General features: G+C 38.3%; 1 long non-coding RNA gene across 15 annotated transcripts in view; it reads left to right on the plus strand.

Moving 5' to 3' along the window:
* Positions 1–26996, plus strand: part of LOC103788644 (uncharacterized) — a 469911-nt gene that overhangs the window by 80130 nt on the left and 362785 nt on the right. For all 15 annotated transcript variants that reach the window (XR_013528146.1, XR_013528147.1, XR_013528145.1 and 12 more), the window contains one exon: positions 6716–6947. This is a non-coding gene — a long non-coding RNA (uncharacterized LOC103788644). The remainder of the gene's footprint in view (positions 1–6715; positions 6948–26996) is intronic.

The raw sequence follows: 26996 nt of genomic DNA on the forward strand, positions 1-26996 counted from the left end.
AAGCCCTGAAAATGTCCTCACTATAGGGAACTGTGTTAAATAATTTTAACGAAAAAAATATTTGGTGAACAAGGAATGGAAAATTCTTAGCATACATTCATAAACAGTAGGCAAATAGGCATTACAAAGTTGAGAATCAGACTGCAAAAAGGAAAGTCATGAGGTGATAGTTTTATGACAGTGCCTATCCACATTTGATTCCATTGCTTAGACAAGTGAACATTTTCCCAGCTGGGTCTTTACTTCAAATTAACCTTAGTCTCTAGCAGCAGGAGCAATTATTTGGACCTACATTTAGAGACAGGAAAAGGAAAGAGATTCTTCTTTTATGCCTCATTAGGCTATAGAATGAGTAACACAATACAAATGTCCCTGAAAGGATTAATGATACAGCTCAAGATAGCTACGATTTGTTCTAATTGGAAATACGATCATCATTTCCTCTGATCTTCGGATCTGGGGATGAGCAAGGATCACAGCTGAACAGTAAGTAAAGAGGCAACGAAAGAGAGATGAAATCATTCTGAAGTCAGCTATTTCCAGTTCACTCAACCCTTCTTTCCAATTTTGCATGTTCCTGGAAGGAGCAGTCGTAGGGCTGCATGGTGTGGTATTATTGAGTGGTAAACTGTTGTCCTTAAGACTATGAGTACATTGTGCATGCTAATAAAATCTTGCAGGGGGGTTATATGGAGTTGATGAGAGCCTAAGCAGTTGTGTAGACTTTGAGTGGAATTGTTCTTGGGTGATGTGCTCTGATTCCCAGAATCCACATTTAGCAAAAGAACTAGAGGGAAGAATTTGTAATTTGAGATAATCAATTATATTTTATATTTGTGTAGGAAGACTGAACATTGTACTATTACTAATAAAAATATATTGAGAAGCAATTTTAGTTATCTATTAGATATCACTTTTTATCCGATTGACCTATTGTACAGCATGGTGCTTAAGAGTACCTTTGAGAGCCAGATTGGTTAGGTTTGAAGCTTGGCTTCATTACTACCAGCTGCATGACTCACGACAAGTAGCTTAACCTCTCTGTACTTCAGCGTTTTCATCCAAAAAATGAGGATAGTAATATTCTCTACTTTGTAGAATTATGAGAATTAAATGACTTCATCTATGCAAAGTGCCACATTATCTGGTCTACAGCAGACACTCTCTATATGCTATTTGTTATTAATCCTCTGCATAGCACATTACAACAATAATTTGTCCTGTTTATTTAATTTGTCCTATTTATTTAAATTATTAGCTTCATTGTTTATATGTTGTGGTCTACTAGAATGTAACTTTCATGAGAACTGTGACCTTGCTTGTATTGATCACTACTATATCCCTAGAATTCAGATTAATATCTGATGGGGAATAGATTAGTAATACTTCTTGAATGAATGTGAAAGGTAGAATCATATGAAATACAGATGTTCAGCCATTATCGAACTAAAAAATGGTGGCTCCATGTGGTTGAAGTTAGCAGAATGAATACCTTAGACTTGAGGACAGCCAATTTGGGCTCTCAGTATAACTAATTCACCTCATAGCTATATGACCTTGAACAAGTTTCTTCATTTTACTAATTTATAGTCTGGAGATGATATATACCTACCTCCAAGAGTTGTTTTGAGAATAAAATAAACAATGTATGTAGAGGTAACTTGCACATAATTTAAAAACCACATTTTTTTGAAAACAAAGTAAATTCTAACATTTATATAGCACTTTAGAATCTGTAAATTGCATTAGCAAGTTTTATCTCAAGTAGAAGATGGTATGGATAAAAGAGAGCTTTATATGCAAGGGTAATTATTCACTACAAGGAATACAGAAAGCAACAAAAATTTCATAGTATATAAGGGAAAAAGGATTCAATTGAGACTTTTTCTTTAAAAAGTAAAGGTCATGAAAATAATATATTTTCATAAATGTAATAATTTTGATTATAATGACAATGAGGCATAGTTAGTGAAAATAATGAAGTTTTTTTTAAAAAAAAACATGATTTCTGGCAAAACTATAAATGAGAACATAATGCAACATCCTTTTATGTTTAATTAACTTTCCAAGAATCATCAAAGGTCACTTTTGAGAAATATTCAAGGTTTAATCAGCTTTCCCAAGGTCTTTTATTATTATTTTGATATTTGATTTATTTTTTAACTCCTGCCCTGTCACCAACCTTACTTTTTCTCTCTTCTGTCGTTTTGAGGTGCCTAACTAGGCTAGATCATTCGATGTCCATTGCTTTGTGTGTGACTTCATACTGTTCTCCAGTGCTCTCATTCATCGCTTGAGAGTCTGAAATTTTTCTGAGATTTACGGTTTTGCTTGCCAAAGGATTTGCCAGATATTTATAGACTAATGATCAAAGGCATTGATTTAATGGTTAGAGATAAATACAAATCTTAAAAGAGAAGGGATGTGGAGAGCAGACTAATTTCATAAATGAGCAACTCATTAGTGCATTAGAGGATATTTTCATGTTATGATAGCTTTTGATTTCTTGTGCAGTCTCATTATGGTGCAGACTCAGATAATAAAATTGAGATAACGAGGAACCTCTGTATTATTACTATCCTCATTTTATAGATGATTAAAATGCAGCTCAGAGAAGTTTAGTGACTTAAGACAACACAGCAAGTAAATACTGTCCCTTAATCCATGCTCTTTATGCAAAGAAGATAAATTTGGGATTAAGGGTGAAATTATTTTCTTTCGGTTGCAATTTAAATTTATGCTTTACTGTAATAAGAAAGAGTCTCCTCAAAGGACTCATTACTTTGAATAAATGTTAAGATTTCTGAGTACTCTCAGGTCACAGGCTCAAGTCTTCTCTTCTGCGCTTGATTTTGATCTCCATAGGAAATGATTGCAGGTCCCATGTCTGAGAATTCCTTCTCAAGTAAAATGAATGGAATAATGGAATGAGTTTAGAACTAAGAATTAAGATTTATGTGTTCTAGGTTTAACTCTGATATTGACAAATGGTCAAAAATCAAATATAACCTTGGACAAGGAGCCTTCTCAGTTTCGGTTTCCTTAACTCTAAGATTCTGAGCTCGTTGATCACCAAAGCTCTTTATATGTCAGGATTCCTTATGTCTGCTTACTACCTGCACTCCACTACAGGCCAGACAGGTGATCCTATGCTGCTATGCATTTGAACTATGAGATCTGACACAAGTGGAGTTCTTCAGCAACTAGTATATTGGTAAGAGTTTGACCTCAAGAGTCAGACATACCTGACTTGAAACCCCAGCCATGTGATATTAGAAAATTCATTGAGTTTCAGGCTTCTTGTTTCTACAACTAGATTATCAGACAAATACTAGATATTAGTAAGGATGATTTAATATACGTGTCATAATGGATACATAGGAAAAACTTAGTAAACACTAGCTTTCTTGTTCTCCCTCCACCTTCTCCAAACACAAAAGCTGCAAAACATATTTGCTATAGGGCCACCACACTTCTTTTACTAGGAGAACATAGAGATGCAAATGATTAAGAAAAAAACAATTAAAATGGGTTAAGATATCACTGTTAAGCAATGCTTATTTAAAAGACTGAATTCGGAAGCTATCAGTTGTATGTGCATTCGCTTGGAAGTTCCTGAACAAAGCATTAATATGATTATGTCTAAGTCAGCATCTTCTGGTGACCTGGAACTGCCGGTCATTGCTTGGCTTTTTTGCTAATCTCTGAAAGCTCAGTGTTTTTATTGCCAAAAACAATGTAAAGGATCAGATCTTCCTTTTAAAGATTTTCTTAGTGTTTTACTATCTCATTTCTTTCAGAGAAGCCAAGCTGAGAATTTTCTTAGGTGGACTGAATATATGTCCTCTTGGCTGATGTTCCCATCTTATTCTAGACTTTCTTTGGGAACTCAGTTCTTATTTTATCTATCTATCTATCTATCTATCTATCTATCTATCTATCTATCTGTCGTCTGTCTATCTGTCTGTCTCTCTGTCTGTCTACCTACCTATCTATCTTCATCATCAACAGCGTAATCTATCTATTCATCTGTTTTTCATCTATCTTGTGAAACACTAATGTCAAATATATTTTTCTTGATTTGAGACCTGCATAGAATACTCAGAAATAGGTTTCCAGGGTGAAAAGTGAATCAGTTGCTTTTGTCATTTAATTTAGTTATCTTCCAAAGTATCTTAGCTACATTTTATTTAATAAAATTAGTTTCTACCATGTGTAGTAGCACATGACTTCTTCTGAAGAGATTCAGACAAAATTCTTCCTATCTTCAAAGCTCAAATTTCAGTTATTCAGAAAATGTCAGTGTGTCTAGCAGAAGGAATTCGAAGCTAGGCTGATCTCTTAAGAGTGCCCAGTTTCACTTTACCACCTCTATGGCTATCATTCTGTGACTCTGATAGCAACAGAAGAGGGTTCTATATGCAGGATGTGGGCAGAAAGCCAGGCAGGAGTTGTGCCACTGGTGTGCCAGCTGAGTGGTTTAGAAATCTTGTGTCCAAGGTTGCAAATAGCGGTCATTTGTAAGTGATCAGAAATCCCAAAGTGGCCAAGACTTGAGGCAGGCATTAAAGATTGAAGATGCAGATAAGTCTCAGGAGAAGAGCTCAAAATAGAAAAGGAGGTGGGTTTTAGATACATTCGGTCAAGACTCAGTGGCCAGAATACAGACTCTTAAACTAGTATGAAACTAGTATGAAAAAAAAATCTAGATACAGATGACAACAAACTTTGCCATTATTTTGTTTGTTGGTTACATGATCAGAGAATTTAATCTTATTCCACAAACCTACTCCATAACCATGGTAAAAAAAAAAAATTGAAATTCTGATAGTGGCTGTTTTTCTGTTTGTTTTCAATAGCAAATGTCAAAGTCCACCTGTGATATTTTAAGTGGTGATTGGAAGACAGGGCAATTTTTCTAAGTTTCAAAGAGACACATTCTTGACACATCTATGGACTTTAGTGTGAATCACAGTTTCACTACCATGGGTGTGAGAGTTCAGAGAACAGAGACAGTGTTTCTTTCTGTTTTGAATGCTGTGGTCCCTGGCATAAGCTCTGGTTCATGGAATATTCTCTATATACACTTTTTTGAATTGAGATGCTTAAGTTCAGAATGTTAAGAACAATCCAGATCAAGCCTGCTGTGTTCTGAAACTATGTTGTTTTCCTCAAGCCATCACTTTTCTTGAGCTGGAAACTTTACTTGATCAATAATGACTTTTCTGAAAGCCATAATTCCAGAACCCCATAGGTTGACTTTCAAGGCTTCTAGGCACTGCACATCTGTCATTTCTTTTTGACAATCTGCAAGGTGTGACTGCAGCATCTGCAGAGAGTGGATTAATAATGCTGTCCTGCTTTGTGTGAGAATCCCCAAGGTGGAACGGGAGGCTCAACACAGAGTCTGCACATGCTTAGCATGCCGGCTGGAATTAAACACCTCATTTGAAAACCAAGACACACAAAGAATAAAATGGAACAAATCCCTGGCTTTCAATTGCATTGCAAATAGGGCTGAGTGAGGCTTAAGTGTGGAATTCTGCCTAGGTTGTTCTGAATCTAAATGGTTCATCTCTTGCAGAAGAGCGGTTGGTTTATTTCAGTGTTTGAGACCAGGTAAAAATGTTGAGTATATAGGCTATTTTTCCTTACATTCAACCATTTTATTCATTCATTTGGTGTGGACACCCATTATGTACTGTAGATGAAACAGAGAAAAAGACAAATTTTCTATCCTCATGGAGCTTGCATTCTGTGGTAGAGACAATGAATAAATGAGCAAATAAATACATAGTGGCATTAATGAATAACAATATCACAGTAAGGTTGATATGCTGATACCATAATGCCTGACACCAAGTATGATGAGTGACAGTGACAGATAATGATCAGGGATGGCCTTTCTGAGGAAATACTCTTTGGGTAGAGACATGAATGAAATGAGGGTGGAGACCATAGAGAGATATCTAGGGGAAAAGTTCCTGGCAGAGAAAAGAGAATATGCAAAGGCTCTGAGGTGGGAATGAACTTGGCATTCTGGAAAACAGCAATAAAATTGGTGAGACTGCATAGAAATGAATGGGGAAACAGTGCTGAGGAATAGAATGAGAGAGTAGAAGTGGGCAGATTCTGAAAGGCCTGTTTGCTTGGATATTAGATTTTGTTTCAGGTGTGGATGAAAAGGCAATGGAGAGGCTAAAAGAGAGTGGGGAAATAAGATCAGATTTACATGTTTAATAATTACACTGTGTGGCCGGGCACAGTGGCTCACACCTCCCAGCACTTTGGGAGGCCAGGATGGGTGGATCACCTGAGATCAGGAACTCGATACGATCCTGATCAACATGATGAAACCGTGTCTCTACTGAAAATACAAAACATTAGCTGGGCGTGGTGGCACCTGCCTATAATCCCAGCTACTCAGGAGGCTGAGGCAGGAGAATCACTTGAACCTGGGAGGTAGAGTTTACAAGAGCCGAGATGGTGCCATTACACTCCAGCCTGGGTGATAGAGCGAGACTCCATCTCAAAAAAAAAAAAAAAAAAAATTACACTGCATGATAGGATGAATAGCATTCCTTTAAAAATGCCCATACCCTAATCTCTGGAACTGTGAATACATCACATTACATGTCGAGGGGAATGAAAATTTCAGATGGAAGTAAAAGTTGCTACTCAGCTAGTCTTAAAGATACTGTTTTGGATTTTGCAGGTGCTCCCAATGGAAACAAAAAAATCCTTAAAAGTGGAAGAAGGTGGTAGGAAAGGTTAGAGTGATACCAGGAGAACTCAATCGACCACTACTAGCTTTGAAGCTGGAAGAATGCGGCTTTGAGTCCTGGAGTGTGGACGGCCTGCAGAAGGAAGCAGGGGTTCCACACTGGCACCTCTAGAAAATAATGGAGCCCAGCGAGAGTCAAGTTGGACTTCTGACCTACGAAAGAGTAAGATGATGAATTTATATTGTTTAAACCACAAAGTTGGTGGCAATTTGTTATAGGAGCAATAGAATATCAATACACTGTAGCCTCTGTGTGGGGGATGAACTGGACCATCTAAAAGTACGGGAAGTACAGTTAGGTTGTTCCTATGATTTTATGATTCAGGGAAAGTGGTGGTCTAGACAATAGAGAACAGTGAAGATGGTGGGAAGTGGTCAGATTTGGGATATGTTTTCAAGTTGACAAAAATTGTCTTGGGTAATTCCCAGAATTTTGATCTAAGTTGTTGAATTTGAACAATTAGGTGAGTCGTGGTGCATTTGCTGACAGGAAAAGACGGGAGCTATGGTTTAGATGAGAAAACTAAGAATTCTGTTCTAGAAACTAGTTTGAGATATTTTTCAGATACCCAAGTGGAGGCATTGATTAGGCAATGAAGATAAATGACTAAAGCTCAGGAGATGGGTCAGGGCTAGAAATACCAATTTGGAATGGCAAAGCTACAAAATAGAAGAGGCTTTTGCCTTAGATGTTGTAATGCCACCCTAAAAACCCCATGACTTCTACTTGAAACGTTATGTGAGAAGAAAGAATGATTTTGGATTATTTGTGGTCTTATAGTTACTAAGCTGATAATCTAATTTCCCAAACTGTTTAATCACTTTATATTCAACGAAACTTGAATTTCCAAAATTGCTTAAATCAAGCCCAGAGAACAGCAGTATCTAGCTTATTTTCTTGCAGACTCAGGGACATAGCCATGAATATTTCCTGATGATGTGTTCTTATTAAACTTGCTGGGGTAAATTGCGTGACAGAAACAACTGTGGTTTCAGTGGGTGCAGCCTTTATCTGTGGTTGAAAATGGCTCATCACAATGTTGACATTTGGAACAGTCTGATGAAAAAAGAGAGGAAAGGATGTACCACTTCCCTTTTAGGACATGAATCTGCAGGTGCACACATCTCTTCCACTCAATTCCTTCTGGCTCAAAAATAATGTAGAGTCCCACTTAAGATTTTTGCTTTTGTTGTTTTCACCTGGATGGCCATCTGCACAGCTGAGATTTTGGGATTCAATTACTAATGAACAAAGAGAAAGTAGATATTGGAGACAATAGTAATTCTGTACCTGTCATTTCCTTTGGTCATGCTAGTAGTCTTATGTATCCTTCTTTCTGCCCCTAAAACACACACCGTTCCCCAAGGGTTGCATGCCAGTTACTACATCCAGCTCAAAGCCCCAGATCTGCAGGTGATGCATAGACCTTCACTAGAACTAGGAGTGGCTCCTCGTAATTCAGGGAACTATATAACCTAAAAGACTAGTTATTTGACCTCTCCCCAGTGTAAAACAGCAGAGCAGGAGCTGTTTAGTTGCAATTAAAACATACAAACAAAAGTAAAAAGGCTCCAAGTTAGAAAGAAGAAGAGTCTGAAGAGGCAGCACTCACTTAATAACAATGATCAAGTGCTGATGTGCAGGAATACCAGAGGCTCCTGTATTAGGTCTGCCAGAGCAGCCATAAGAAACTACTACAAACAAAGTGGCTTCAATAAAATAAATTAATTTTCTCACAGTTCTGGAGGCTAGAAGTCTACGATCTTACTGTCAGCAGGTGGTTTCCTCTGAGGCCTCTCCTTGGCTTGCAGATGGTTACGTGCTTGCTGTGTCCTCACCTGGTTTTTCCTCTGCCCGACCCTGTTGTCTCTCCCTCTTCTAATAAGGAGACCAGTCACTTTGGATTAGGGACTCCCCTAGTGGCCTCATTTTAACTTACTCCCTTCTTTAAAGGCCTTATCTCCAAATATAGAGTCCCTTTCTGACATACTAGGGTTTAGAGCTTCCACATAAGATTTTGGCGAGGGGAGAGGAGTACAGTTCAGCCCATAATAACTCCTTTCGCTAGCAGTGGAGTAAATTCCTTCTTTAGCTCACCTGGCATCCCTGGCATTCCCTGGGCAGAACTTTCTGAATTCGTGTCTGTATCTGTCCTAGGACCCAAATCATAGAGCATCAGATGAGGTCAAAAATGTTCTTGTCTCAGTAATAAAAGTTAAGGGAGCACAAAAAGACTTAATAATAAAACAAATTTAATGATATATTTTAAACAAACAACATGAATGTAAAGAATCTCTAAATCTATGTTGAACAAAATAACACTGTTTAATAATGATGGGATTGTTTTCATGATTTTCTTTTTCGTCTCAGGATGTGTGGCTTCCTATGGCACTGTTACAGATCATGTTAGTATTAAAAAATTTTGCTATTTTGTTCATCCATGATGTTTTGCAATGATTCTGATTCTTTAAAATATTGTATTCACATAGTGTCTTTATTACTGACTGTTTCTGCACTACCTTAATTTTTCTACTTGAGGGCAGGGCCTCAACTTGCCTTACCCTCATATTCCTCCCTCCCCCTTCAACCCCTTTCTTTTTCCTCTGGAAATTTTTTCTTGTCCATCGCCCCTTCACTACATCTGAAATGGACACAGGAGAGGATATCCCTCCTAGTGACCAAACCACATTCTTTTGGTGCAAGTTCAAAGATCTATAGGTGTATTAGGTGTGTAGCAACACCAGGCTTTGATCAGCTAGGTTTCCCATTCATTCAGCCATATAATTTCCTAAAAATTTTAGTTAATTTCTGGTCTATTAATTTCTAATCAATTCTATAGGACAGAAATAACAGCCAATGGTCTCATCCAAGGTACTTCTTAAGCATAGAGATTTTAATCTTTTATTTTCTGTCCTCTGTGTGCTGCCGTTCTCACTAGGACTTTTTTTTTTTTTTTTTTTTTTTTTTTTTTTTTTTTTGAAGGTAGCTAAGGACATTAAAGAATAGATTCAGAGGGGAAGAAAGATCCGAAGTCTGATTTGTGCCTCTGTGCCCGCTCCCATTGTCTGGCAGAGAACACTTACTGGGAAGTACTTGAGCAAAGCCTAGGCTATAGGCTTATCTCTAGCAAAGGCTGCTTCTTCAGAATAGAGAAGCTATCAACTTTCCAACCCTGTAGGATTCTAACTATCTAGACCCTTCCCCACCCCATGCCCCAAAAATAAGAAAAAGAAAAAAAACTGTCTATGCAAAAGGAGCTGAATTTCCTTCCATCCCTACTTTTAAGTAGGCTGACTCTAGCTGGAATTCTGCCCATCTTTACAGGGCTTTGCTAAAAATGACAAGAAACAGTCAACAATATCCTGTACTGATATTCTGAATAAAATTCAACACATTCTTCAACTAGACTCAGTCAGCCTGGGTTCTTATGTCCAAGTTATCACAGGAGACCTTGTGATAGGCAGAATAATAGCCCCCAACCCCCTCACCTAAAGATGTCCATGCCCTAATCTCCAGAACCTGTGAATACATACATTACATAGCAAAGAAGAATTAAAGTAGCAGATGCAATTAAGGTTAATAATCAGCTGACTTCAAGATCATATAGTTGACTTTATTCTGGGCTATCTAAGTGGCTTCATCAAAATCACATTGGTTCTTAAAGGCAGATGAAAAAGACAAAAGAAGAGGTCAAAGCAATTTGATGTGAGAAGGATTTGACCTGCTGTTGCTGGCTTTGCAGATGGAGGAAGGGGCTGTGATCCAAGAAATGCAGGCAGCCCTAGAAGCTAGAAAAAAGGAATGAAATGAGTCTCCCCTAGAGCCTGCTGAACAGAGCATAGCCATGATGACAACTTAGTTTTTAGTCCTATAAGATCCATTTAGGGTTTCTGACATCTAAAACTGTAAGGTCATAAATTTCTGTTGGTTTAACCCATTTAAGTTGTGGTATTTTTATAGAGCAGCCATAGGAAATGAAAGCAATGTTTTTATCAAATGTTTTGAAGTTCAGTTTTTAGCCTGAATTTCTTCTGTCCTTGACATTCACTGCCTAACCATTAAGCCAATGTCATATATGTTCAGTTGTGTTATGCCTTTATCTCACTATAAGTACCAGATTCTGTTCATTGGTACATTGCTTCGTAGCTCTGATAAGACCCAAAATAACTTGGCTTAAGTAAGATAGAACATGGTTTCCATTTTACATAAATCTGAAGAGAAGCAGACCAGGGCTGTTCCAAGGGTTGGTAATTCAGATCTCTCTCTTGTTCCTCTGACATCCCTAGGTATTGCTTCCATTTACATGGCTGGAGATGATTCATCATCATATTTTAGTTACTGGAATAAAGAAGTGAGAAGTGAAGGGCACACACCTTCCCTTTAGGGCCATAACTTGGAAATTACACATATCACATGCATTCCATTGGCCTGAAATTAGTAACATGCCATATTTAGCTGTAAGGGAAGATAGTATGTGTAATTTTTAATTTGGTGGCTGTATGCTCAACTCAAATTTGAAGATCCTATTATTAAAAGGATGAGAATGGAAATATGAATTCCTGCTACATACAGGAAGTGGCATATCATTGTACAAAGAGAACATTTATTTCAATTTGCACTCAAAAAGGGGAAAAACGCTTATCCCCACAAACTGACTAAAAGTTTTCCCATGGACACTGGAGTAAAATGGGGTCATCACAGAATCAGCATGCTTGCAAGACTGTATTAGATATAGAAAGAATGTTCAAGTAAGAGACTGAGGGTTGCAATGGTGCATTTTGGCAAAGGAGTGTTGAAATCAAGTAAAACCCTCATGTAAGGCTAAGATTTAGTGGAAACTAACATTTTACACCAAGGAGTGGACATCCCAGAGTAGATCTGGGGATAGGAGAACAACATGGAAAATATGAAGGAAGCTCCAGATAAGACCAGCCTAGAGGCTCTTTTCTTAGCCATTATAGTCAAGAGTTACCATCAGCTCTCCTGGTGAGGAGAAACCAGATTGTTGCCAGAATCTATTGTGTATTGCTTTTAGATTGACATTTAAATATGGAGATTAAATTGCAGATGATTCACATTCCAGAGTATAGATTTTTTTCATTTTCAACAAATCCTGTGGTCATCTTTATTAAAATCTGGAGTGAAATACCCACGTAGGTGTTTTCACACATAGATAATTGGAGGAATTAGATCATGCAGTTAGAGACCAGATTCAGATTGCCCTGAGCAGGAAAAACCAAGTAGGCATCTCTATTCTAGAATTCTAACCAAATGTGTTACTTGGGGAAGCTTAACCTTTCTAAATCACTAAACAGTACTGAAGTGTCCTGGCAGTTTAGGTCACTGTGCTTTTTCACCCACTGAAGTTCTGACATTTGTGCTAAATATCATTGGTTATTTGCTCACTGTCCTATGAAATATCAACAATTCAAAAACATCTCAATGTCTGAAAACTTCGAACTTTAGTGATCTTCTTGGCTGATGCCCTTATGCTTTAGCCGAGGTCGAAAACTGGTACTCAGAGAATAAATGAGTTTTTATGCTAAATGGTTAGTTATTGACAGAGTCACATTTGGAGTTTCAGTCCTGATTCGTACTCCACTATTCTGCGTGTTATGCTCTTCTGTTTGATTTTCCCTTATTTCAATTTTTAATCACCCAAATAATATGTGTTTATTATTTTTTAAAATATTACATTACAGATAAAGTAATGTCTCTTTACTATATCCACTACTACTAATTTGCACTACTAATTTTAGTTCTTTACTCCTGTCATCAAGAATAATCCCTTATGAGTGGTATCCATGCCACTTAATATCCATGTTTGTGTTTGCTTTTCATAGAACATATATAGTATTACTTGTAGGCTTTCTTTACTATGTAAATGGGATCATACTATACATATTCTGCAATTTGCTTTTACTCTACTTGATTGTATGAGATTTACATATGGATACACCATTCAAACCTTTCCTTTCAATTAATACATGATATTTCATAATCCAAATAGACCACATCTTATTCTCTGTTGTATTGAGTCATTTCTCTTTTGATACACATTTGATTTGCTTACAATATTTATTTTAAAGCTAATTGCATTTATGCGTTCAATATTGAGTATTTTTTAAATTGCATTTTAGGTTTTGGGGTACATGTGCAGAACATGCAAGACATTTGCATAGGTACACACATGGCAGTGTGTTCTGCTGCCTTCCTCCCCTTCACCCACATTTGGCATTTCTCCCCAGGCTAGCCCTCCCCAGCTCACCCCCCCCACTGTCCCTCCCCTCTTCCCCCCAATAGACCCCAGTGTTTGGTACTCCCTTCCCTGTGTCCAGGTGTTCTCATTTTTCATCACCCACCTATGAGTGAGAATATGCGGTATTTCATTTTCTGTTCTTGTGTCAGGTTGCTGAGAATGATGTTCTCCAGATTCATCCATGTCCCTACAAAGGACATGAACTCATCGTTTTTGATTGCTGCATAATATTCTATGGTGTATATGTGCCACATTTTCCCAATCCAGTCTATCATCGATGGGCATTTGGGTTGGTTCCAGGTCTTTGCTATTGTAAACAGTGCTGCAGTGAACATTCATGTGCATGTGTCCTTATAGTAGAACGATTTATAGTCCTTTGGATATATACCCAGTAATGGGATTGCTGGGTCAAATGAAATTTCTATTTCTAAGGCCTTGAGTAATTGCCACACTGTCTTCCACAATGGTTGAACTAGTTTACACTCCCACCAAAAGTTTAAAAGTGTTCCTATTTCTCCACATCCTCTCCAGCATCTGTTGTCTCCAGATTTTTTAATGATCACCATTCTAACTGGCGTGAGATGGTATCCCAATGTGGTTTTGATTTGCATCTCTCTAATGACCAGTGATGATGAGCATTTTTTCATATGTTTGTTGGTTTCTTGTGTGTCTTCTTTTGTAAAGTGTCTGTTCATATCCTTTGCCCATTTTTGAATGGGCTTTTTTGTTTTTTTCTTGTAAATCTGTTTGAGCTCTTTGCAAATTCTGGATATCAGCCCTTTGTCAGAAGGGTAGACTGCAAACATTTTTTCCCATTCTGTTGGTTGCCTATTCACTCTAGTGACTGTTTCTTTTGCCGTGCAGAAGCTGTGGAGTTTCATTTGGTCCCATTTGTCTATTTTGGCTTTTGTTGCCAATGCTTTTGGTGTTTTGGTCATGAAGTCCTTGCCTACTTCTATGTCCTGAATGGTTTTGCCTAGCTTTTCTTCTAGGGTTTTTATGGTGCCAGGTCTTATGTTTAAGTCTTTAATCCATCTGGAGTTAATTTTAGTGTAAGGTGTCAGGAAGGGGTCCAGTTTTGGCTTTCTGCACATGGCTAGCCAGTTTTCCCAACACCATTTATTAAACAGGCAGTCCTTTCCCCATTGTTTGTTTTTGTCAGGTTTATCAAAGATTGTATGATTGTAGATATGTTGTGTTGCCTCCGATGCCTCTGTTCTGTTCCATTGGTCTATATCTCTGTTTTGGTACCAGTACCATGCTGTTTTGATTACTGTAGCCTTGTAGTATGCTTTGAAGTTTGGTAGTGTGATGCCCCCCGCTGTGTTCTTTTTGCTTAGAATTGACTTGGCTATGCGGGCTCTCTTTTGATTCCATATGAAATTCATGGTAGTTATTTTCAGTTCTGTGAAGAAAGTCAATGGTAGCTTGATGAGTATAGCATTAATTCTGTAAATTACTTTGGGCAGTTTAGCCATTTTCACGATATTAATTCTTCCTAATCATGAACATGGAATGTTTCTCCATCTGTTTGTGTCCTTTCTTATTTTGGAGCAGTGGTTTGTAGTTTTCCTTGTAGAGGTCCTTTACATTCCTTGTGAGTTGTATTTCTAGGTATTTTATTCTTTTGTAGCAATTGTGAATTGCAGTTCGTTCTTGATTTGGCTCTCTTTAAGTCTGTTATTGGTGTATAGGAATGCTTGTGATTTTTGCACATTAATTTTATATCCTGAGACTTTGCTGAAGTTGCTTATCAGTTTCAGGAGTTTTTGGGCTAAGGCAATGGGGTCTTCTAGGTATACTATCATGTCGTCTGCAAATAGTGACAATTTGGCTTCCACCTTTCCTGTTTGAATACCCTTTTTTTTTTCTTGCCTGATTGCTGTGGCTAGAACTTCCAGTACTATATTGAATAGGAGTGGTGAAAGAGGGCATCCTTTTCTAGTGCCGGATTTCAAAGGGAATGCTTCCAGTTTTTGCCCATTCAGTATGATATTGGCTGTTGGTTTGCCATAAATAGCGTTTATTACTTTGAGATACGTTCCACCAATACCGAGTTTGTTGAGGGTTTTTAGAATAAAGGGCTGTTGAATTTTGTCAAGTACCTTCTCTGCGTCAATTGAGATAATCATGTGGATTTTGTTTTGGGTTCCGTTTATGTGGTGAATTACGTTTATAGACTTGCATATGTTGAACCAGCCTTGCATCCCCGGGATGAATCCTACTTGATCATGGTGGATAAGTTTTTTGATGTGCTGTTCCAGTTGGCTTGCCAGTATTTTATTGAAGATTTTTGCATCTATGTTCATCATGGATATTGGCCTGAAGTTTTCTTTTCTTGTTGGGTCTCTGCCGGGTTTTGGGAGCAGGATGATGTTGGTCTCATAAAATGATTTGGGAAGGATTTCCTCTTTTTGGATTATTTGGAATAGTTTCAGAAGGAATGGTACCAGCTCCTCTTTGTGTGTCTGGTAGAATTCGGCTGTGAACCCATCGGGCCCTGGACTTTTTTTGAGTGGTAGGCTCTTAATTGCTGCCTCGACTTCAGACCTTGTTATTGGTCTATTCATAGTTTCGGCTTCCTCCTGGTTTAGGCTTGGGAGGACACAGGTGTCCAGGAATTTATCCAGTTCTTCCAAGTTTACTAGTTTATGTGAATAAAGTTGTTTGTAATATTCTCTGATGATGGTTTGAATTTCTGTGGAATCTGTGGTGATTTCCCCTTTATCGTTTTTTATGGCATCTATTTGGTTTTTCTCTCTTTTCTTTTTATCAGTCTGGCTAGTGGTCTATTTTGTTGATCTTTTCAAAATACCAGCTCTTGGATGTATTAATTTTTTGAATGGTTTTTTGTGTCTCTATCTCTTTCAGTTCTGCTCTGATCTTAGTTATTTCTTGTCTTCTCCTAGGTTTTGAGTTTTTTTTATCTTGCTCCTCTAGCTCTTTCAATTTTGATGATAGGGTGTCAATTTTGGATCTCTCCACTCTTCTCATATGGGCACTTATTGCTATATATTTTTCTCTAGAGACTGCTTTAAATGTGTCTCAGAGATACTGGTATGTTGTGTCTTCGTTCTCGTTGGTTTCGAAGAACTTCTTTATTTATGCCTTCATTTCATTGTTTATCCAGTAAACATTCAAGTGCCAGTTGTTCAGTTTCCATGAAGCTGTGTGGTTCTGGGTTAGTTTCTGAATTCTGAGTTCTAACTTGATTGCACTATGGTCTGAGAGACTGTTTGTTTGATTTCCATTGTTTTGCATTTGCTGAGGAGTGCTTTACTTCCAATTATGTGGTCAATTTTCGAGAAGGTGTGATGTGGTGCTGAGAAGAATGTATATTCTGTGGATTTGGGGTGGAGAGTTCTGTAAATGTCTATCAGGTTTGCTTGTTCCAGGTATGAGTTCAAGCCCTGGATATCCTTGTTAATTTTCTGTCTGGTTGATCTGTCTAATATTGACAGTGGAGCGTTAAAGTCTCCCACTATTATTGTGTGGGAATCTAAGTCTCTTTGTAAGTCATTGAGTACTTGCCTTATATATCTGGGTGCTCCTGTATTGGGTCTTTATATATTTAGGATCGTTAGCTCTTCTTGTTGTATCGATCCTTTTACCATTATGTAATGGCCTTCTTTGTCTCTTTTGATCTTTGTTGCTTTAAACTCTATTTTATCAGAGATGAGAATTGCAACTCCTGCTTTTTTTTGCTCTCCATTTGCTTGGTAAATCTTCCTCCACCCCTTTATTTTGAGCCTTTGTGTATCCTTGCATGTGAGATGGGTTTCCTGGATACAGAACATTGATGGGTTTTGGATTTTCATCCAATTTTCCAGTCTGTGTCCTTTGATTGATGCATTTAGCCCATTTACAATTAGGGTTAATATTGTCATGTGTGAATTTGATACTGCCATTTTGATACTAGCTGGCTGTTTTGCTTGTTAGTTGATGAAGATTCTTCATTTTGTTGATGCTCTTTAGCATATAGTGTGTTTTTGGAAAGGCTGGTACTGGTTGTTCCTTTCTATGTGTAGTGCCTCTTTCAGGAGCTCTTGTAAAGTAGGCCTGGTGGTGACAAAATCTCTGAGTACTTGCTTGTTCACAAAGGGTTTTATTTATCCTTCACTTATGAAGCTCAGTTTGGCTGGATATGAAATTCTGGTTTGAAAGTTCTTTTCTTTAAGGATGTTGAATATTGGCCCCCACTCTCTTTTTGCTTGTAGAGTTTCTGCCAAGAGATCTGCTGTGAGTCTGATGGGCTTCCCTTTGTGGGTGACCTGACCTTTCTCTCTGGCTGCTCTTAGTATTTCTTCTTCAATTCAACCCTGGTGAATCTGACGATTATGTGCCTTGGGGTTGCTCTTCTTGCAGAGTATCTTTGTGGTGTTCTCTGTATTTCCTGGATTTGAGTATTGGCCTGCCTTGCTAGGGGGGAAATTTTCCTGGATAATATCCTGAAGAGTATTTTCCAGCTTGAATTTGTTCTCTTCGTTTCCTTCTGGTACACCTATCAAACATAGGTTAGGTCTCTTCACATAGTCCCACATTTCTTGGAGACTTTGTTCATTCCTTTTTGCGTTTTTTTCTCTAATCTTGGTTTCTTGTTTTATTTTATTGAGTTCTTCTTTGACTTCTGATATTCTTTCTTCTGCTTGGTAAATTCGGCTGTGGAAACTTGTGCATGCTTCGTGAAATTCTCGTGTTGTGTTTTTCAGCTCCTTGAATTCATTCATATTCCTCTCTAAGTTATCCATTCTTGTTATCATCTCCTCGAATTTTTTTTCAAATCTTTTTTCAAGGTTCTTATTTTCTTTACATTGATTTAGAACATGTTCTTTTAGCTCACAGAAGTTTCTCATTACCCACCTTCTGAAGTCTGATTCCGTCATTTCTTCACAGTCATTCTCCATCCAGCTTTGTTCTCTTGCTGGTGAGGAGTTTTTGTCCTTTGTAGGAGTTGCGGTGTTCTGGTTTCGGGTGTTTTCCTCCTTTCTGCACTGGTTTCTTCCCATCTTTGTGGATTTATCCACCTGTCGTCTGAGTAGTTGCTGACTTTTTGATTGGGTTCCTGAGTGGATGCCCAGATTGTTGAAAATGAGGTATTTCTGTTACTTGGTTTTCCTTCTACCAGTCTAGCCCCTCTGCTGTAGGACTGCTGAGGTCCACTCCAGGCCCTGCTTTTCTGGGGTACACCTATAGCAGCTACAGAACAGTGAGGGATGCTACCAGTTTCTTCTTCTGCTATCTTTGTCAGAGAATGATGCCTGCCTAATGTCAGTCTGATCAGTCCTTTCTGAGGTGACTCTGGATATAGAGGGGTCAAGGAGCTGCTTGAGGAGATGGTCTGTACTTTATAGGAGCTCAAGTGCTGAACTGTGAGCTCTGTTGTTCATTCAGGGCTGTTAGGCTGCTATGTTTATGTCTGCTGCAGCAGAACTCTTAAAACCCCTTTTTTTCCTCAGATGCTCTGTCTCGGGGAGTTGGGGCTTTCTTTATGAGTGTTTGTTGCACTATCGTGCCCAGCTAGGAGGCAGTCTAGTCACTATTTGACTGCTGAGGCTCTGCCCTGCATATGTGGGGTCCGCCCTGTTGCTGCGGGCTCTGCCCTGCAGCTGCGAGCTCCGCCTTGCTGCCATGGGCTCTGTCCTGCAGCGGAGTCTCTCTATTATGGCAAGTTGCCTTGGCAATGGCAGGCTGTATCAGCAATGGGAGTGTACCTCAGTAGGGGTGGATTGCCTCGGTAATGGCGGACGCCCCTCCCTCACCAAGCTGCACCATTCTGGGTTCAGCTGTGCCCGCAGTGAAACTCTCCACCCGGAGCATTTCAAATTGCTGTTTTGTTTGTCCTGGTCAGGGGTGAAACCCACCGAGCCTGCTCGCCTGGCTCCCTGCCTCAGAGCGCCTTTCTTCGTTGTTTTTTTTTTTTTAGGTTGAACTGATGGCTCTCTCCCAGGTGTTTCGGTCGCCCGCTGTTAGGGCACCGGGATCTGTGTGATTTCCCGTGCAGCGAGCCACTGTGCTGGCTCAAACACCACTTCCCAGGAATCTCCTGATCTTGCTCACTGTCCAAGTTTTGTTTAATCAGATGGATATGCTAATCTGCCCTCCCAATTCTCAGATTGCCAGTTTAGCAGGGCACTCGGACCAGTGTGTTTTGTGAGGAGTGTTGCAGAGTGCCGCTGCGCTTCAGCACTGGCCGAAGCGGCCGCAACAGCCAAAACGGCTGCACTTGCGTCCTGTGTCTCTCCTACACCTGGGAATTTTCCCGTTCTGTGGGCAACAAAGATCCGTCTGGAAATGCGGCTTTGACTCACCCTCTGCGTGTTCACTGAGAGCTGCGATCCTAAGTTGTTCTTACCGCACCATCTTGAATCGGGTCCCCAGTATTTTTTTTTAATCACTCAAAAACAAAAAAAAAAGCCTCAAAGGTCATAGCCTGTCATTTGGAATTATGGCCTGTGGAAGATAAATATTTAGATTTCTATTATTTAATTTTACATTAAACAGATTAGGAGTCATAGAGTCATAGATTAATTGAATTAAAAAATATTAGCAATCCTCAAGTTTACCTTTTCTCTTTCAAGGAATTGTTGTAAAGAATTTAATGTTTTCACATGAAACTTACAAAATGACAATTGATGGTTTGTGCTCTCTTTCCATCTCTGTTACATGGCCTACCTTCCTTGCCATCTTTCATGTTAGAATTTCTTGAACCATCCTTAGTTTCTTCCCTCCCCCAGCCTGCCCTCCTTTTTTTATTTATGGCACTCCTGAGACATCTTCAGAGACTCATATATATTCTAAATTTCTCTCTTCCACCCTGGTCTACTCAGAACCACTGCTCTATGTTGTAAACCATTAATCTATAACATAAGCTCTATAATGGTAAAAACCAACTTCCATTTCACTTGCCCATGACAGATAAGACTACTCTACAATGGTACTGTTTTCTCTTCAAATGTCACCTCAGAATTATCAATATAGTCTCAGGGTCTTTCTCCACACTGCCCTATAAGAACTTAAATTAACAAGTGAGATAAGACCTATTTGTCATCATCAATATGAAACTGGCTGTTTTTAGGTCACACACTCATGGTTCCCTGCAGATGGTGGTTTGTATACATCACTTAGTTTTACAGTTGCTTCACTTTTATCATCTGGCATCTCCTGCCTCATGTACTCAACCCATCCCCAGGACCCGGTTCAATTTCTTTCTTTCTCTGAAGCCTGCCACACCTATTCCTGTCTGTAGTGCCCTCTTTTCTCTTCATTCCTGTGCTACTTACCTTATATTGTTGTATAAATGACTCACACCTCTCACTCTTCTCCCAGATGCTCAAAAAAAAGGGCCATGACCTTCATATTCCCTCTCTTCTGCATGTCTACCATGGTACTGAGAACCTAACATAATCTTGTGTCTCACTGTATGAGTGAATGACTGTTGGGTAGAAAAGGCACTAAGGAAGTATAAAGCCTTATATATAGAATATTAGCAAAAAATTGAGATGTTATTTTGTCAACCATAGTACCAGAATCTGGCCAATAAATTGGTATTTTGAAAATGTACTATTTTAAATAATGTCTTTTCTTTGAAATAAATGTAATATTTGTTCATTATAGACTTTTTGGAAAATAAGAGAAAATATAAACGATTTGTATTTATTTTTATTATATTTTAAGTTCTGGTGTACATATGTAGATAGTGCAGAATTTTTACATAGGCATACACATGCCATGGTGGTTTGTTGCATGTACATTAGGTATTTCTTCTAATGCTCTCCTTCCCCAATCCCCCAATCCCTTGCTTCTTTGCCCTTAGCCCCCCATACCCCTCAACAGGCCCTGGTGTGTGATGTTCCCCTCCCTGTGTCCATGTGTTCTCATTGTTCAACAGTCACTTAGGAGTGAGAACATGTGATGTTTGGTTTTCTGTTCTTGTGTCAGTTTGCTGAGAATGATATTTTCTAGCTTCATCCATGTCCCTGAAAATGACATGAACTCATTTCTTATGGTTGCATACTATTCCATGGTGTATACATGCCACATTTTCTTTATCCAGTTTATCATTGGTGGACATTTGGGTTGGTTCCAAGTCTTTGCTATTGTAAACAGTGCCACAATGAACATACATGTGCATGTATCTTTATAGTAGAATGACTTATAATCCTTTGGGTATATACCCAGTAATAGGATTGCTGGGCCAAATGACATTTCTATTTCTAGGTCCTTGATGAATCACCACACTGTCTTCCACAATGGTCAAACTAATTTACACTCCCTCCAACAGTGTAAAAGTGTTCCTATTTCTCCGCAGCCTCTCCAGCATCGATTCTCTCCAGATTTTTTAATGATCACCATTCTAACTGGTGTGAGATGGCATCTCAATGTGGTTTTGATTTGCATTTCTGTAGTGACCAGTGATGATGAGCTTTTTTTCATATGTTTGATTTATAATTTCAGCACTCAGAGATAACTTCTAAGGGTATTCAGTTTTTTTATTTCCCCCTCAAGTTATTCATCTCTGTTTACTTGCTTATTTATAGAATAATCCAGAAGCATCAGAAAATGCAATTTTATTTCTTGCTTTTTGTAATTAATATCACATTTTCATCATTTAATGATCCATAAAAAGGCTTTTTAATGGCTATATAATATTCTGTTGCTTGAACTGTTTATCCAATCACCTACAATGGAACATTTAGATATTTCCAGTTTTTCACTAGTGCAAATAAATGAGCTAAAAATTATTGAGTATTTACTATGGGCCAGGAATTCTTCTGAGTCCTTTAGCATCAGTGACCATTCAATATTCACAACAATCCTTTGGAGAAGGTGCTCTGATTATGCCCATTTTTCAGATGGACAAACTGACCATAGAGATTGGGTCCCTCATCCAAGCTTATATCTGTTAAGTGATAAAGCCAGAATTCTCACACAGATTTGACTTGGGAAATGTGTTAAGTATGCATGCAATCATGAGAAATTCTTCTAATGCAGACTCTTTGTCTGCATCTCTAACACTTTCCAATGGGAAAAAAATGTAACAGTATAATTACTGAATTAAAGGTCATTAAGAAACTTTCTATTATCAAATTGCTGTTTTCCAAAAGATTATGTTGATTTATATTCAATATATGCAGTATAGGAGCCTACTCCCTTTCTCTGAGAGAGACATCCTTAGTTAGTCATACATGTCAACTTATAACCTTTTATTCTAGCTGAAGCGCTTTAGCATCTATCACATTCTATGTGTCTATTTATATTTTGGTATGATTTGTTATACTATGAACTCTTTGGGAGCAAGACTGAGTCTCATATTTCTTTTAATTTACAATACCTACCACTGTGCTAGATATACAGTAAATTTGCAGCATGACCTCTGTTTTCGTTTTGTTTGGTATTAATTTAATTTAATTTTAAGTTCTGGTATTCATGTGTGGGATGTGCAGGTCTGTTACATAGGTAAACATGTGCCAAGGTAACCAGTTTGCTGCAGCTATCAACCCATTACCTAGGTATTAAGCCCAGCATACATTAGCTATTTATCCTCATGACAGCCCCCACCGACAGGCCCCAGTTTTGTTATTCCTCTCCCTGTGTCCATGTGTTTTTTTGTTCAGCTCCCACTTATTAGTGAGAACGTTTGGTGGTTGGTTTTCTGTTCCTGTGTTAGTTTGCTGAGGATAGTGGCTCTAGCTTCATCCATGTTCCTGCAAAGGACATGATCTTGTTTGTTTTTAATGGCTGCATAGTATTCCATGGTGTATATTTACCATGTTTTCTCTATCCAGTCTATCATTGCTGGGCATTTGGGTTGGTTCTCTCTCTTTCCTATTGTGAATAGTGCTGCAGTGAACATATGCATGCATGTATCTTTATAATAGAATGACTTATATTTCTTTGGGTATATACCCAGTAATGAGATGGCTTGGTCAAATGGTATTTCTGGTTCTAGGTCTTTGATGAATTGCCATTCTGTCTTCCACAGTGGTTGAATGAATTTACATTCCCATTAACAGGGTAAAAGCATTTTTGTTTCTCCACAGCCTTGCCAGCATCAGTTGTTTCTTGACTTTAATAGTGGCCATTCTGACTGATGTGAAATGGTATCTCATTGTGGTTTTCATTTGCTTTTCTCTAATGATCAGTGATGTTGAGCTCTTTTTCATATGTTTATTGGCCACATAAATGTCTTGTTTTAAAAATGTTGGTTCATATCATTTGCCGACTTTTTAATGGGGTTGTTTTTTTTCTTGTAAATTTGTTTAAGTTCCTTGTAGATTCTGGATATTAGACCTTTGTCAGATGGATGGATTGCAGAAATTTTGACTCATTCTAAAGGTTTTCTATTTACTTTGATGATAGTTTCTTTTGCTGGGCAGAAACTCCTTAGTTTAATTCAATCCCATTTGTCAGATTTTGCTTTTGTTGCAATTGCTTTTGATGTTTTTGTCACGAAATCTTTGCCCATGCCTATATCCTAAATGGTTTTGCCTAGATTTTCTTCTAGCATTTTAAAAAATTTGGGTTTCACATTTAATTCTTAAATTCATCTTGAGTTAATTTTTATATAAGGTGTATATAAATACAGTAAATTGGTACCAGTAGAGGAGGGTGTAGCTGAAAAGATACCCAAAAATATAGAAGCAACTTTGGAGCTGGGTAACGGAAAGAGGTTGCAACTGTTTGGAAGGCTCAGAGAAAGAATGGAAAATGTGGGAAAGTTTGGAACTCTCTAGAGACTTGTTGAATGGCTTTGACCAAAATGCTGATAATCATATGAACAATAAAATCCAGGCTGAAGTGGTTTGTCTCAGATGGAATTGAAGAACTTGTTGGAAACTGGAGCTAAGGTGGCTCTTGTTATGTTTTAGCAAAGAGAACAGCAGCATTTTGCCCTACCCTAGAGATTTATGTACTTTGAACTTGAGAGAGATGATTTGGGGTATCTGGTGGAAGAAATTTCTAAGCAGCTAAGCATTCACAATGTGACTTGGGTGCTGTTAAAGGCATTCAGTTTTATAATAGAAGCAGAGCATAAAAGTTCAGAAAATTTGCGGTCTAACATGCAATAGAAAAGACAATCCTATTTTAGGAGAAATTCAAACCAGCTGCAAAAATTTGCATAAGTAATGAGGATCCAAATGTGAATCCTAAGACAATGTGGAAAATCTCTCCAGGCATATCAAAGGTCTTCACAGCAGCCCTTCCCACACCAGCCAGGAGGCATAGGAGGAAAATATGGTTTTGGGGCCAGGCCTAGGGTCCCCATGCTGTTTGTAGTCTAGAGATTTGGTGCCTGCATCCCAGTCACTCCAGCTATTACTAAAAGGGACCAACATAGAGCTTGGGCTGTGGCTTCAGAGGGTGAAAGCCCAAAGCCTTGGCAGCTTCTACATGGTGTTGAGCCTTCAAGTGCACAGAAGTCAAGAATTGGGGTTTGAGAAACCTCTGCCTAGATTTCAGAGGATGTATGGGAATGCCTGGATGTCCAGGAAGAAGTTTGCTATGGGGGCAGGGCCTTCATGGAGAACCTCTGCTAGGGCAATGTGGAAGGGAAATGTGGGGTTGGAGCCCTCACACAGAGTCCCTACTGGAGCACCACTAGTGGAGCTGTGAGAAGAGGGTGCCTGCATCCCAACCCCCAGACCCCAGAATGGTAGCTCCACTGACAGCTTACACTATACACCTGGAAAAGCCACAGACACTGTCAACCTATGAAAGCATTCAGGGAGGAGGCTATATGCTGAAAAGCCACAGGGGCAGAGCTGCCCAAAACTGTGGGAACCCACTTCTTGTATCAGCATGATCCAGATATAAGGCATGGAGCCAAAGGAGATCATTTTGGAGCTTTAAGATTTGACTGCCCTGCTGGGTTTTAAACTTGCATGGGGCCTGTAACCCCTTATTTTGGACAATTTCTTCCACTTGGAATGGCTGTATTTACCCAATGCCTATATCCCCATTGTATCTAGGAAATAACTAACTTGCTTTTGATTTTACAGGCTCATAGGTGGAAGGGACTTGCCTTGTTTCAGACAAGACTTTGGACTGTAGATTTTTGAGTTAATGCTGAAATGAGTTAAGACCTTGAAGAACTGTTGAGAAAGCATGATTGGTTTGAAAATATGAGGACATGAGATTTGGGAGGGGCCAGAGGTGAAATGATACATTTTGGCTGTGTCCCCATTGAAATCTCATCTCGAACTATAACTGTTAGAATTCCCATTTCTTTATCAGCAGCATGAAAATAAACTAATAAAAATGTCAATGGTAGTTTAATAGAAATAGCATTGAATCTATAAATTATTTTGGCAGTATGGTTATTTTAATGATATTGATACTTTCTATCAATGAGCATGGAATGTTTTTCAATTTGTTTGTGTCATCTCTGATTTCTTTGGGCAGTGGTTTATAGTTCTTTTTGTAGAGATCTTTAACGTCTCTTGTTAACTGTATTCCTTGGTATTCTATTCTCTATGTAGCAATTGTGAGTGAGAGGTCATTCATGATTTGGCTCTCTGCATGTCTATTGTTGGTGTATAGGAATGCTTGTGATTTTTGCACATTGATTTTGTATCCTGAGACGTTGCTGAAGTTGCTTATCAGCTTAAGAAGCTTTTGGGCTGAGATGATGAGGTTTTCTAGGTATAAGATCATGTCATCTGCAAACAGAGACAGTTTGACCTCCTATATCCCTATTTGAATACCTTTATTTCTTTCTCTTGTCTCATAGCCCTGGCCAGAACTTCCAAAGCTATATTGAATAGGAGTGCTGAGAGAGGGCATCCTTGTCTTGTGCTGGTTTTTAAGAGGAATGCTTCCAGCTTTTACCCGTTCAGTATAATATTGGCTATGCATTTTTCGTAAATGGCTTTTATTATTATTTTAAGATATGTTCCAATAACACCTAGTTTGTTGAGAGTTTTTAACATGAAGGAATGTTGAATTTTATTTTAGGCCTTTTCTGTGTCTAACGAGATAATCATGTGGTTTTTGTTTTTACTTCTGTTTATATGATAAGTTACATTTATTCATTTGTGTATTTTGAACCAGCCTTGCATCCTGGGGATGAAGCCAATTGATTGTAATGGATGAACTTTTTGATGTGCTGCTGGAATCCATTTGCCAATATTTTACTGAGGATTTTTGCATCAGTGTTTATCAGGGATACTGGTTTGAAGTTTTCTTTTTTTGCTGTTGTATCTCTGCCAGGATTTTGTATCAGGATAATGCTGGCCTCATAAAATGAGTTATGGAGAAGTTCCTCTTTTTCAATTGTTTGGAATAGTTTCAGAAGAAATGGTACCAGCTCCTCTTTGTACGTCTGTTAGAATTCAACTGCGAATCCATCCAGTTCTGGGCTTTTTTTGATTGGTGGGCTATTAATTACTGCCTCTATTTCAGAACTCATTATTGGTCTATTCAGGGATTCAACTTCTTCCTGATTTGGTCTTGGGAGGGTGTATGTGTCTAGGAATTTATCCATTTCTTTTAGATTTTCTAGTTTGTTTGTGTAGAGGTGTTTATAGTATTCTCTGATAGTTGTTTGTATTTCTTTGGGATTAAGTGGTGATATCCCCTTTATCATTTTTCATTATGTCTATTTGATTCTTCTTTCTTTTCTTCTTTATTAGTCTAGCTAGTTGTCTGTTTATTTTATTTTTTCAAAAAAACAGCTCCTAGATTCACTGATTTTCTTTAAAGCGTTTTTTTTTTTTTTTTTCCTGACTCTATCTCCTTTTAGTCCACTCTGATCTTGGTTATTTCTTGTTTTCTGCTAGCTTTGGGCTTTGTTTGCTCTTAGTTCTCTAGTTCTTTTAGCTGTGAAGTTAGGATGTCAATTTGAGGTCTTTTTAGCTTTTTGATGCGAGTATTTAATGCTATAGATTTTCCTCTTAACACTGCTTTAGCTGCATCCCAGAGATTCTGTTGGTTGTCTCTTTTGCTTCAAATAG

Source organism: Callithrix jacchus, chromosome 16, assembly GCF_049354715.1.
Source record: "Callithrix jacchus isolate 240 chromosome 16, calJac240_pri, whole genome shotgun sequence".
NCBI lineage: Eukaryota > Metazoa > Chordata > Mammalia > Primates > Cebidae > Callithrix > Callithrix jacchus.